The sequence below is a fragment of the Leptonychotes weddellii genome, chromosome 8 (genome assembly GCF_054177405.1).
Source record: "Leptonychotes weddellii isolate Sample4059 chromosome 8, ASM5417740v2, whole genome shotgun sequence".
In the NCBI taxonomy this organism is placed as follows: domain Eukaryota; kingdom Metazoa; phylum Chordata; class Mammalia; order Carnivora; family Phocidae; genus Leptonychotes; species Leptonychotes weddellii.
Window position 1 is genome coordinate 99,785,522 of NC_138376.1, and position 13,750 is coordinate 99,799,271.

The 13,750-nt window shown below is 36.8% G+C and overlaps 1 pseudogene; it reads left to right on the plus strand.

Annotated features, from left to right (window-relative positions):
- Positions 1-4,677: 4,677 nt before the first annotated feature.
- LOC102727923 (histone deacetylase 1 pseudogene) lies at positions 4,678-6,712 on the plus strand (annotated as a pseudogene).
- Positions 6,713-13,750: the final 7,038 nt, after the last annotated feature.

A 13,750-nucleotide genomic window follows, 5' to 3' on the forward strand; every position in this document is an offset into this window, starting at 1 on the left:
ACCCAACAGAGTGGAACAGACCCACAGTAGTGCACTTTGACAATTGTCCAGACAGCAAAAACAAAACAGAGTGTTTACAAGTAGTAGAAGACAAAATTCCAGATGTGACATTAAATGACAGGATTTTGTGCTTTATTTTCGAGACAATAGGGAAAAAGTTTCTGGCCAAGGGAATGATGTGATTTTTTTTGAGCTTTTTGAAGATCTGCTTGGTGGTGGGAAGCAGGAAAATGGTTACATGGAAGTTCATCTACAGGAGAATAGCGTTGAGGTTATTACCATACTCTTGATGAGGAGGTAGAAGATCATGATGGCTTAAATAGAGTCATGGCCTCCAAGAGGGGATGTTAGGGATAGCTATGAAAGATATTATTTTAATTAGGACTTTTTGTGTTGTAAGAAGGGGAGAGCCATTCAAGGTAGCTAAAACAAAAGTAGGTGGCAGTGTGTTAAGGCACAGGAAACTTTGGTAAGAATTCAAGAGAGCTGTAATTTACATGGGCCTTCTAGCAATTGGAATTGGAAACCCAAACTTTGTCCCAAAGCTGCTCTACATGAGTCTGAGGAGATGCCTCATTGCTTGCCTCTGAGTCTCTCTGCAGGTCTGCTCTCTTCTCCAGCTCTTTTGACTATCTTCCTATACTTGCCCAGAAGTTTCCAGTCCCTAACTTTAACTTGCACGTTTGCCCCAGATTGAAGAAGAAATCAGCCCTGAAGAAATCAGCCCTGAGTTGGCCATATAAGCCCTCAGCTGCAACTTGTCCGACTAATTGGCAATAGTCTCTCGGCTTTCCAGTTCTAACATTCCTGCAAGTGACAGATGATTGGTCTTTTCTCCCCAGATCACTGGCCAGTCCATGGATGGGCTGTCTTTGTTAAAGGTGGACTAATGTCTCTACAAAGCTAAGGTCAGTGCCGGGGAGGGTTCAAGGATTAGTGACAGGTACATGATATGGAACATAAATAGTCTAGGCCTGCCTCTTCAGAGATTGTGATGGATTGGGGAAAAAGCATCAGATGCCTCCAAATATATCCTATCAATTATGGTTCATTGTCATCTTGACAATTGTCCATATGGAGGCTCAGAATTAAAGCCTAGATATCTGGAAGAAAAGTGGTCATTAGCCAAAATAAGGAAAGTACATAGGGGAGTCAGTTTTGTGAGATATGGGGAGTTAGTTTATTGATTTTTAGAGAATAATGTGAAGATATTCTATGTCGGTATTTTCTTGTAAATAAATGGAATTCCTGAGGCAAGATTAAATTGTAAATGTGGACCTCTGGGACATTCTTTCTTTTTGAATTTGTCAAACAGTAGGTAAAAATTTACTTATTAAATAAATTTCAACTGTGAATAAATAAAATCCCTCTTATTGCTAAATAACTTTAGGTAAATGATGTCCTGTCTTCTAAGCCCATTAACCTCAGAAAGTTTGGTCGTCGCACAAAAATGACAGATTGTGCTGGCCATTTCTCTGAACTTCTAGTGTGTCAATAATAACATTATGTAGGCATCTTTTAGGTCAAAGGAGTAAATTAAATTTACAAGAGATGAACATTTGCTTCATTGCTGAATTGTCATAATTCTGGATACCTCGACCTGGAAGATGAGGTAATAGAATAAGAAACTCTGGGCAGAGAATGGACTTTATTTTTAAATCCTTGCTCAAAGACACACTGTGGACTGATGATACTTCTAATGTGCATGGCTATTTCTTGCTATAATGTGGTTGGATTGAGCATTTCTAGAGAGGGAACACTCAAATAACAGTAAAAGAGCCCAGTAAGTTTTCAAATTGTTCTCATCACTAAAGTGACCCTCTTACAGTAAGTCTCTCTGCTTCCTATAATGACATTCACTGATCCTAGTTCTTTCCTCTGAAGCTACGCAGAATAAAAGTAAGTTTTTCAATCATTTCTCATCTGACATGATTTTTAGATGCCCCACCATCTTCTTGCCTTTCTGAATATACTGCTGATTTCTTAGTGTGGTCTGAAGAAGATTCAAATAGCATTTACAAACATAATGGCCTAGAATTAGATAACTTAAGAGTTAAGAAAACTTGGAAACAGGTTTTCTTTTTTGAAGTTATATAATAAAAGCCATCAGATATTTTATCAAAGAATAATAATGGTGACAATGACAACTAACGCATGTGTTGTAGATCTTCTGAATTTCCAAAACCCTGTCCTAGTTGATATTTCTTTCCAATCCCTATTTGTACTAGCAATACTAGTCTTATTCCTGGTATTAACTCAGGATCCAAAGAAAAGTAGACAGTGACCATTTGTGCTTTGATATAAGGAGTACAGATAAAAACCTACTTTAACAATAATAATCTGGTGTGCTCTTGAATATTTTTAAAAATCTGTTAATTTTTGAATATATAATTCATACACATAGTACAACATTTGAAATACACCAAATAATATATAATAGAGAATAATTCTCCCTCTGATCTCAACCCCCAGCCTCCCAGGGTTCCCCAAAGGCTTTGACTGATACCAGTTTCTTTTGTAGACTTCCAGAGATATTCTATGAATGTGTGATTGCATATGCAAGTTTATTTGCATATATGAAACTTTTTTGGTACACAAATCGTAACAATGTATTTGGGAGACCATTTTGTGCCAGAACAGAGAATTGCCTCGTTCTGTTAAAATGTCCATTGGACTCTGGTATCACAATTTGTTTAACAGTTCACTCTTGTTAGGCATTTTGGGTGTTTCTAGTCTTTTGTTAGTAAAAGCAATGTTGTAGTAAGTATCTTCACACATGTATATTTGTCCACATGCGCAAGTATACCTGAAAATTAATGACTGCAAATGAAAATGATGTGCCCAACAGTTTGCACATGTTTTATTTTACTGGGTGCTAAAGACTCCAAAGATTCTGTACAACAGTGGATAAGTTACTCCACACCATTGCCAAAACAATGTGTTACCGAATCTGTTGATTTTAGACAGAATAAGGGTGAAATAAGTGAGATGCATTTTAACTGGCAATTTTCTTATGGTGATGTTGAACATCTTTTCAAATGTTTGATAGTTGCATTTTCTTTTTCATTACTGGACTGTTTGTGTCTTTTTCCTTTTATGCTTTATGGTCTTTTTAAAAGATTCTTTTGTAGCAACTTGAACATACAACATTAAGTCTGTAACATAACACAAATATTTTCTCTCAGCTTGTATATACCCTTGAATTTTGGCTGAAGAGTTTTTGACATGCAGATTTTTAAAATATATTTAAGGTTAGGGAGCACCTGGGTGGCCCAGTCGTTAAGTGGCTGCCTTTGGCTCAGGTCATGATCCCAGGGCCTTGGGATCGAGCCCCACATTGGGCTCCCTGCTCACCGGGAAGCCTGCTTCTCCCTCTCCCACTCCTCCTGCTTGTGTTCCTGCTCTCGCTGTGTCTCTCTCTGTCAAATAAATAAATAAATAAATAAAATCTTTAAAAAAAATATATATATATTTAAAGTTAGAAAAGTTTTCTCCTCCTTGAGTTTATATAAAAGGCCTCACATTTTTTTATAATAATATTAGAGTTCTATTTTAATTTATGAATATTTGCTCCACCTGGAATCTATTTTTATGTAAGGGATGGAGTGAATATTCAATTTTATTTTTTCAAACATTCAATTATCCCAGAATTATTTATTGAACATTCTGTTTTTCCTCAATGATAGGAAATCCTAACTGGCATTTACTAAATGTTTTTTGGGGATTCTATTTGTAAACCTGCTCTGCTATTTCACTGGTCTGTTCATACGTTTATGTGCCACTGCAACGCTATTTTAAGTACCTTAATTGGTAGTGTCAACCATTTAAAGGAGAAAGGTAAGTGGTTCAGCCAGCAAACTCGAGTTTATTCCAGAATAGCAGTTCAGAACCATATGATGAACCCTAGGCAAGTCCAGAGAACAAAGGAGAAGAGCGTCCTTTTATATAGGGAAGGAGGAATTCGGGAAGGGTTGTTTTGCACAAAAGTTCACTGGACAGAAATGAGAGTTCAAAGTGGTGGCGGCTTCTCTTTGACAGCAGGCAGGGGCTGCTTGCCCAGGTCCGTGCCCGCGCTTTGCTGTTTCTGTGCTAAGAGGAACTCTTCCTTCTTCCTGCTGGAAGAAGCTGCAATGAGTGGTACATTTGTGAGAGAGCTCCCTTCATGGCTTCCCGACTCCAATTTCGAGTCGAGTTTCCTTAACACATTTTTCACAGTAAGATTAATCCTCCCCCACAGCTGAATTTTTTTTCCACAGAATTTTTCTAACTATTCCTATGCTTATTTTCATATGTGATATTTATCATCTTTCGTGAAAAAGATCTACTGGTATAATATTGAGATCATGAAACAATGACAGATTACTTTAGGCACAGTAGAGATATTTAAAATGTACATTTCTCTTTAAGACTAGAGTATACCTTGTGCACATTAACGGCTCTTTTGTCCTTTAGTAGGATTTTAAACTTGCCCTCCTAGAGTTTTGCACATTTCTTATTAAGTTTATTCTCAGGTATTCATTTTGTTGCTACTACATTTTCTTCGTTTAAAATCTTAAATGTCGATACTCGTTACATATAGAAAGGATATATCCCAGTGACTACTGAGTTATCTTATTATGAAGTAAAAATTTTTTCATGGTTTTAGTCTTATTTTATTAAGAACTTTTATCAGAGGCGAGCAAGATGGCGCAGACTCAGGGCACCCGGAGGAAAGTCTGTTACTACTATGACGGGGATGTTGGAAATTACTATTATGGACAAGGCCACCCAATGAAGCCTCACCGAATCCGCATGACTCACAGTTTGCTACTTAACTATGGTCTCTACCGAAAAATGGAAATCTATCGCCCTCACAAAGCCAATGCTGAGGAGATGACCAAGTACCACAGTGACGACTACATTAAATGCTTGCGCTCCATCCGCCCAGATAACATGTCCGAGTACAGCAAGCAGATGCAGAGATTCAACGTCGGTGAGGACTGTCCAGTATTTGATGGCCTGTTTGAATTCTGTCAGTTATGTGCTGGTGGCTCTGTGGCGAGTGCTGTGAAACTGAATAAGCAGCAGACGGACATCGCTGTGAATTGGGCCGGGGGCCTGCACCATGCAAAGAAGTCTGAGGCATCTGGCTTCTGTTACGTCAATGATATCGTCTTGGCCATCCTGGAACTGCTAAAGTATCACCAGAGGGTGCTGTATACTGACATTGATATTCACCACGGTGATGGCGTGGAAGAGGCCTTCTATACCACAGACCAGGTCATGACTGTGTCCTTTCATAAATACGGAGAATACTTCCCAGGAACCGGGGACCTACGGGATATTGGGGCTGGCAAAGGCAAGTATTACGCTGTTAACTACCCGCTCCGAGATGGGATCGATGACGAGTCCTATGAGGCCATTTTCAAGCCGGTCATATCTAAAGTGATGGAGATGTTCCAGCCCAGCGCAGTGTCTTACAGTGTGGCTCCGACTCCCTGTCCGGGGATCGGTTAGGCTGCTTCAATCTGACCATCAAAGGGCACGCCAAGTGTGTGGAGTTTGTGAAGAGCTTCAACCTGCCCATGCTGATGCTGGGAGGTGGGGGCTACACCATCCGCAACGTGGCCCGCTGCTGGACGAATGAAACAGCCGTGGCCCTGGACACAGATCCCAAATGAGCTTCCGTACAACGACTACTTTGAATACTTTGGACCAGATTTCAAACTTCACATCAGTCCTTCCAATACGACCACCCAGAATACCAATGAATACCTGGAGAAGATCAAACAGCGACCGTTTAAGAACCTGAGAATGCTGCCCCACGCACCTGGGGTCCAAATGCAGGTGATTCCTGAGGATGCCATTCCAGAGGAGAGTGGCGACGAGGACGAAGAAGACCCTGACAAGCGCATCTCGATCTGTTCTTCTGACAAACGAATTGCCTGTGAGGAAGAGTTCTCGGACTCTGATGAGGAGGGAGAAGGTGGGCGCAAGAATTCTTCCAACTTCAAAAAAGCCAAGAGGGTCAAAACTGAGGATGAAAAAGAGAAAGACCCAGAAGAGAAGAAAGAAGTCACAGAAGAGGAGAAAACCAAGGAGGAGAAGCAAGAAGCCAAAGGGGTCAAGGAGGAGGTCAAGTTGGCCTGAGCAGACGTCTCCAGTTCTGGCTTCCTGCCAAGTTCCCCACCTTTCTCCCACAACCCCTCAGATTTTATATTTTCTATTTCTCTGTGTATTTATATAAAAATATATTAAATATAAATATCCCCAGGGACTAGACAGGAACCAGGGCCCTGAGCCCAGGGCACACGTTATGAGTGAGCTTTTCTAGTGGCTGCCTTGCCACCATCCTTCCCCAGTTCTTAATTTTGAACCATAAAGGGTGCCGGGTCTGGAAGGCATACTCTTAAGCAGCCGTGGGACAGAAATCCTGAAATGCCAAGTGTCTGCTTAGTAGCTTTGGAGAGGTGCCCTTACTGAGCATTCTAGAAGGAGTGGCTGGGTCTTCAGGGACCCCCCCCCAAATCAAGCTCCTTAAGGTAACAGCCATTTTTAGATTGGTTCTGTTATCATGCCTTCCCACTGGCCCCGTGTGAGCCAAGGAACTCCCACTGCCTGCCCTCTATCCTCGCCCAATTCTGCAGGTGGAGACTGGTAGTCTAGTACCCTTTTTGAGATACTATTTTCATTTTCGTGAGAATCTTTGTAATAATAAAATGGTACATTTCTACATCCTCCTGAAAAAAAAAAAGAACTTTTATCCCAAGGAAATGGTAGTATATCATCAAATATTTTTTCCAGCATTTGTGAAGATGAATATATTATTTTTCTCATTTAACTTATTAATATAGTGAACTATATTATTGGATTTGCTAATGCTGAAACACTCTTGCACTTCTGGTATGATCCTTATCTAGTCAAGATCTATTATTATTTTAAAATATGAATTTTACTTAATAATTTTTTAGAAGTTTAAAAACATCAATTCTTATCACTGGAATGGATCTGTTTTCTGCTTTTATTATATCTCTGTCAGATTTGGTCATGATATTATTCTGATTCCTTACAGAGAATTTTGAAGTTTTCCCTACTTATCTACATTCTGGAACAGTTTCATTAGATTGGACTTCTCTGTTCTTTAAAGTTTCAGGTGAAATGCCTAGGTGAAAATGCCTAGGTCTAATGCAGTTTTAGTGTGGAAAGAGAGACAAGCTGGCTCTTTGTGCATTTTCCCTGTTTTATTTACATTTTCTACCTCGTTGATGGTTAGTTTTAATAGTTTATATTTTCCTATAATTTGTTCTATCTCACAGAGGTTTAAAAATTATTTTTATACAGTTAAGCAAAATAACCCCTTATGATTATTTAAATTCATTCTGTATTGAGTTGCTTTCCCGTTTTCTTTCCGAATTGGTCTATTTCTCCCCTCTTACTTTGGTTGCATTAGCTAATTTCTTCTCTATTTTATTGTTTTCAAATAACTTTGGATTTGCTTTGTGTATCTATTGTTTCCTTCCATTTCCTAATGCATTTATTCCTAAACCTTTATCCTTTTTATCTTAAAACTGTGATTCTTACTAATGTGAAAAACATTTTGGGGGGCACCAGGCTGGCTCAGTCAGTAGAACATGAGACTCTTGATCTCCCAGTCATGAGTTCAAGCCTCACATTGGGTGTAGAGCCTACTTAAAAAAAACTCTATATCTATATCTGTATATCTATATATATTGTATCATATTTAAACTGTTAATAATTATTTCTTAGAATAAATGAGTTTTAGACTTCTTTCTGAAGCTAGGTTCTACAAAAGGGAAGGGAGAGGTATTAATCAAGCAATTACATGAGTCCTAAAGAAGGGGGTGGTGACAATAATTATATGTATAGTTTTGGGGAACATGGGAAGATATATACCTGTCATGTCACAAGGGGTGTCCCATACACATACATCAGAATATTTTCCTCTAACATCATCACATAATGGCTTGATGTCCCAGGGGGAAAAAATAAATTAGTATTTATTGGAAAAGTGCTTAAATAAAAAACATACAATTAAATCAGTTACATAAATTATGAGACATAAGTCATGATAATTTTTGTTTCTTAATGGTGTGAGTAAAGCAAAACCAAGCAAACAGCTTCATGGAGAGGCCCATAACTAGCTACTAAAACTCCCAATCAAGCCATTTTATTTACCGAAAGGCGAATAAAAGAATAAAACCACCCTGGACAGCTCAAGTCTGCCTATGATAAACGCTGAGTCCTGCTTATCACTACACAGCATCACCACCTCCTGATGTGTGACCATCATCTTGCATTGTTAAAAGCTTTGTTACAACCTTTTTTATTTATTGGATCCTTATAACAAGTGTTTATTCGACTTCTCTCCCTGTTACATCCAACTAGACCCAAGCCTGCTGATCCTTAATTCAAAATGTTTCTTTCATCTTTCTCATCTTGTTATTTCCAGGGCCTCCTTCTGAGTTTAAGACTTTGCCATCTCATGCCCAGATTCCTGTGGCAGTCTCCTATCATCCTGCCTCTAGCAGGATATGTTGTTGTAAAACAACTTCCAAATCTCAGAGGTGAAACACTATAAAGGTTTATTTCTCCTTCATAACATAGTTTAATGCAGGCTATGGGTTGGGGGGTGGGGCAGGGCAGAAAATGTTCCATGTGGTCTTTCAGAGACCTTACATTCCTTACAGCAATGGCTCCACCATCTCTTCAAACATAAAGATAAAGGTACATTTCAAATAAAAGAATGGAAAAGTAAACCTTAAGTAAATAGTGCAAGGAAATAATAACAGCCAAAATCAATGAAATGGAAGACAAATAGAGAAAATTAATAAAAGTAAAATTTAGTGCTTTAAAAAGACAAGTAAAATTGATAAAGCTATAGCCATAGTGCTTAAAGAAAAAAGAAAGAGAGAAGAGAGATCACTGGTATTGGTAATGAGGAATTAATATTATTTTAGTTCCACAAACATCAAGGATCATAAAGAAATAGTAGGAACAACCTTATGCCAATAAATGCAATAATTTAGATGAAATGGACAACTTCCTTAAAGAAAATAAAAAGCTTACGAAAACTGCCACAAGATGAAATAGAAACTTTTTTAAAAGTACTATGAAATAACACTAATAAACAACATAAATATAATGATAAATGTAGTGTTACAATAATTATAAGGATAAAATCTGAATAGTCCTGTCTCTATTAAAATTTTTAATTATCAGAAACAAATTTGATATATCTACATCTCTGGGGATTAAAATCTATAATTTAATAGAATGAACATACCAACTAAAGCACAGGGCTTTCTATATACAGCTAAGGCTTCAAATGGTACAGAGGAAAAATATTTGATTTATCAGTGCATCTAATCACAAAGGCCTGGATAGTTTTATTGGCAAATTCTATCAAACATTTGAGGAAGAAATAACAATGCTTATACAAACTATTTAAGAAGATAGAGGAAGAGGGAATACTTTCCAAGTTGTTTTATGAGGCTACCAAAATATTTAAGTTTATTTTTAAGTAATCTCCATGCCCAATGTAGGGTTTCAATTCATGACCCTGAGATCAAGTCACATTCTCTCCTGAGTCAGCCAGATGCCCCAAGGCTACTGAAATCTTGGTATCAAAACCTGACAGAGTTTGAAAGGGAAGGAAGGAAGGAAGGAAGGAAGGAAGGAAGGAAGGAAGGAAGGAAGGAAGGAAAGAAGGAAGGAAGAAAGGAAGGAAGGGAGGGAGGGAGGGAGGGAGGGAAGGAGGGAGGGAGAACTATATAGAAAAAGAAAGAAATTACAGATGAATATTCCTCGTGTACATAGAAAATTCCTGAACAAAATATCAGTAAACCAAATCATGAAATACATATAAAGAGTGATACATTATGACCAAGTGGGGTTTATCTCAAGAATGCAAGAAGCGAGGGAAACTATAAACATAAAACAGGAGAGCAAATTAAAATCACACAATAAGATGGTAATCTTTTAAGCTCAGTATTTATCCTTTACTTTCATTTACTTGCTTTTTGGCCCTTCTAGTTTGTTTAATGGTAATGCACGCATCAGATACAGAATTCAAGAAACACAAATGGATATATTGACAAAACCCACCTCTCCTGTCTGCCCCCTAAGCCCCAGCTCCACATGGTAGAGATCACCTGCTGGGCCAAATGTGATCACCAGATAAGCATTCTTTCCTCACTTTTTTCCCCCTCTTTACTCTTTATTCCAAGCACTATTCCATATCAGTTTATAGAGTGCTAGCTCATTCTTTTTCATCTCCTGCATAGTATCGGTTTTATAGAGGAACCATTTTTTTTTCTAACCAGCCCCTTCTGAAGGTTGTTTTGGGTTGTTCTCATCATTTGCTATCATAGACAATGTGACAATGGGTAACTTTGTATATGTGTCCTTGTGTACTTGCTAGACTGTATCTAAAGAATACATCCCTAAAAGTGACATGTATATGCATTAAATGTTAACGTGTATGTGTCAGTGTATATGCATTTCATTTTTCTAACCATTGCCAAATTTTTCCATAGATCGAAGTTCTACAAGTGTACTCTCTCAGCAATTCCTGAAAGTACTACACCCCTGCCAGAACATTCATTATCAAAATGTTTATCTTTACTATTGTGATAGGTTAAAAAATAATTTCTCACTGTCATCTTAATAACTACTCCTCTTATGAGGGAGTTGAGTATCTTTTTAAAGAATACCATGAAATAATATCAATAAATAATATGACTATAATAGTAAGTACACTATTATAATAATTTACACAAAAATATATTTTTAAATATAATGATAATAATAAAAAAATAACATAAGCACACACTGCTTGGCTTACAAAGCACATAATCAGTCAGATGAGGACCACTGCATGCTGCTCTCTGGTTGAATTTTCCCATTTCTTCTTTCAGAAGTATTTGTTTCCTAAATGTAGTATTTATCATTCCCAGGGTTTTTTTTTTCCCCATTTTATTTATTTTAAAGATTTATTTATTTATTTGAGAGAGAGAGAGTGAGAGCGGGGTGGGGGGAGGAGGGGTAGGGGGAGAGGGAGAGAGAGAATCTTAAGCAGACTCCATACTGAACGCAGAGCCCGATTCAGGCTCAATCCCACGACCCCGAGATTATGACCTGAGCCGAAACCAAGAGGTGGAGGCTTAACCAACTGAGCCACCCAGGTGCCCCCCTTTTTTTCATCTTAAAATCCAGTATAGTTTTCATATAATATTGTACTAGTTTCAGGTATGCAACCTAGTGACTTGACAATTATATACATTGTGAAATGCTCACCACAGTAGTGTAGTTACCATCAGACACCCTACAAAGTTATTACAATATTGTTGATTACATAATGTCATGTGTTTTTTGCTGTACTTTTCATCCCTGTGACTTATCTATAACTGGAAGTTTGTACCTCTTAATTCCTTTTACATACTTTGCCTATTTCCCCACTTCCATTCCCTCCAACAACCTCCAATTTGTTCTCTGTTTTTAGGAGTTTAGTTTCTACTTTGTTGTTGTTGTTTGTTCATTTGCTTTGTTTTTTTAGATGTCACATATAAGCGAAATCATATGGTGTTTGTCTTTCTCTGATTTATTTTACTTAGCATAATACCCTCTAAGTACATCCATGTTGTTGCACTTGGTAAGATTTCATTCTTTTTGATGGCTGAGTAATATTCCCACATGTATATACACCACATCTTTATCCATTCATCTATGCATGGACACAGGCTGCTTTTGTATCTTGGCTATTGTAAATAATGCTGCAATAAACATAGGGGTGCATGTATCTTTTTGAATTAGTGTTTTCATTTTATTAAGATAAATACCTCAAAGTAGAATTACTGCATCATATAGTACTTCTATTTTTAGTTTTTTGAGGAACCTCCACACTGTTTTCCAAAGTGACTGCACCAATTTACAACACACCTATGTATTCCCAACCTATATGTTTGTGTGTATAATTGGTTTGTATGCTTTAAAATTTCATGTAAATAATGTCACTTGCATGTATTCTTCTGCAGTGTGCCTTTTATCCTCAATATTATTTTGTGAAAATATATTCATGATATGTACTAGCTCAAATGTATTCATTTACCTTACTGCTTAGTACTACATTGAATAAATGTATCACGATTTATCTATTCTACTACTGATGTCCATTTAGGTTTTTTCCAATTGTTGCTCTTTCAGACAATGTTATGATCATTCTTGTAAATGTTTCTTTATCAACACACAAGTGGGCACATATCTGGGAGTAGATCTGCCATAGGGATTGGACATCTTCAACTTAACCACATATTGTGAAATTGCTTTTGAAAGTAATTGCCCCAATCTATACTCTCATCAGCAGTAAAGAAGAGTTCCTGTTGTTTCACATCCTTGGCAAACCTTGGTATTAGGATGTATTAATTTTTTGCCAATATTATGAATTTGAAATAAAATTTCATTGTGGCTTTTAATTTGCATTTTCCTGATTACAAATGGGAATTAACATCTTTATGTAGAAGTTTTTATATTTTTCTTTTATGTAAGTGGCTTGTTTGTGGTCTTAGCTATTAGGCTGTTAGCTTTTCTATTAGGCTGTTGTTTTTGTTTTATTTTTAATTGCTTTGCAGGAGGATTATTTTTTAAATTTTTTTTAGGAAATTAGCTATCTTTGCTGTCATTTTTATCACAAATAATATTTCTAGATTTTCATTTTCTTTTCTTTCGGTTTGCAGTAAATTTGATTTATCTGGCTTATAGTAAATTTTATTTTTTAAAACAAAGTATTTAAATGTATATGTACATATACTCATATAAATATAATTTTTTATAAATGCAGAGATGTGACCACAGGTAGGAATTTTGTATGTGTGCAGTTTTTTTTCCTGTTTTGTTTGACTTCCTCCTCATTCTCTTCTACTTTTTCTCTCATGTGAATCTCTTTCTTTTCTCTGCAAAGGTAACTTATATTAAAGAATTTTTACATCATCCATACTTTTTTACTGTATTCAAATAATATACTTACATTTACATTTGTATACATACTGCACAGAGTATTTTAATTTTTGTCATTATTTGGTTTATAAACATGGGATTAAGCTAATATAACCCTTTTTTACTTACTATTTTTTCACTTAACAATAGTTTGTGAAAACCTAAGTCATTTTATATAGTTCTAATTCAATGGCTCCAAAATTGTCTTGCATCAGGAAAAATTTTGCAAAGCAAAAGCCAAAGTACCAAAACTTTCAGGGACCTAAAGAAAGATAATTGTACTTAATTGAGATTTTAATATATTTTGGACATTTACTCATATGTATGAATTTGAAAATGACGTTAAGAGGTGTATTTTCCCCCATAAAATTTTGTTGTTGTAGAACTATATACATATTATGGCACAGAACCAAATGAAAGGAAGTCTATTCTATTCTATGCCTGGCTCAGTAGTGACCCTGGTGTGGACTTGGGGGACTAATTTACTTCTCTGGCCTCCAGTCATTTCATTTGTAAAATGAAGGATAGAATTAGAATACAGGCTGTGTTCCTGATGAAGTCATGTCATTCACAAGTCAATTCAAGACTAATCCAAGGTTTGCCAAAGCTTTACATTCACCAGCTGATGTGGTGCCACCATGTGGTGGTAGAGTAAACACAGTTTATAATGCATTGTGTCATCAGCTTTCCAATTATGATTCTTCATCACTTGTTAATTTGAGGAATTAACATTACTCCCACTTTTGTACATAAATTGGGA